Source organism: Egretta garzetta, unplaced genomic scaffold, assembly GCF_000687185.1.
Source record: "Egretta garzetta isolate BGI_Z169 unplaced genomic scaffold, ASM68718v1 scaffold484, whole genome shotgun sequence".
Classification (NCBI taxonomy): Eukaryota; Metazoa; Chordata; class Aves; order Pelecaniformes; family Ardeidae; genus Egretta; species Egretta garzetta.
The window spans coordinates 4,646-5,614 of NW_009259425.1; the positions used below are offsets into that span (position 1 = coordinate 4,646).

At 63.9% G+C, this 969-nt stretch overlaps 1 protein-coding gene across 1 annotated transcript in view; it reads right to left on the reverse strand.

Moving 5' to 3' along the window:
- The window catches only part of LOC104124656 (ras GTPase-activating protein nGAP-like), a gene marked incomplete at its 5' end in the record, with an annotated part of 6,209 nt that overhangs the window by 4,553 nt on the left and 687 nt on the right, over nucleotides 1–969 (reverse strand). The window lies entirely within an intron of this gene.

The following is a 969-nucleotide window of genomic DNA, read 5'->3' on the forward strand; positions in this document are numbered from 1 at the left end:
GGAGCAGAGCGTCAGGGGCCCTCGCCGGGTCCTCGTCACCCATGGGTAGTATGGCAGTGCCAGGGGGCGTGTGACCGTGGCCATGCCACCATACGTGTGACAACATCAGGGCACATGGGTCCATGGCCGTGGTATGGTTGGGGTGATGGCACCAGGGTACAGATGGCTATGGAGGTGCCACCATGAGTGTGGTGATGCCAGGGGACATGTGGCTATGGAGGTGCCACCATGAGTGTGGTGATGCCGGGGGACATGTGGCCATGGGCATGTGGCCATGGAGGTGCCACCATGAGTGTGGCGATGCCAGGGGACATGTGGCCATGGAGGTGCCACCATGAGTGCGGTGATGCTGAGGGACATGTGGCCATGGAGGTGCCACCATGAGTGTGATGATGCTCGGGGATGTGGCCATGGAGGTGCCACCATCAGCATGGTAATGCCAGGCCATGTTTGGTGGGGGACAAACCCCAGGTGGCAGCCCTGCCTGCACCATGGGTGGCCCTGCCTGCACCGTGGGTGGCCCTGCTGGAGCCAAGCCGGTTTGGCCAGCTCCAGGTGCCGCAGGGGGTGACACAGCTCCACATGGTGCCACCGAGCCTTGTGCCAGGGGATGTGTGGCTGGGAGCGGGCCCTGGGGCCAGGTGGGACCCATGGGTGCCCCCCAACCTTGGGAGGGCACCTGCAGGCAGGAGCTCCCCACCACCAGCAAAGCCTGGCCACCTCCTGCACCCCTCACCATCACCCACCACCTCCCAGCCCCTGGGGATCACCATCACCTATCAGCACCCATCACCCACCATCTCCCAGCCCCCAGGGGTCACCTTCACCCATCAGCACCCATCACCAGCCCATAACCACCACCCTACTCCCCTAACCCACTGCCCGTCACCCATTGCCTCCCTCATCAGCACACATTCCCATTGCCCAGCCCCCCAACCCATCATCCATGACCCCCAACTCATCACCCAT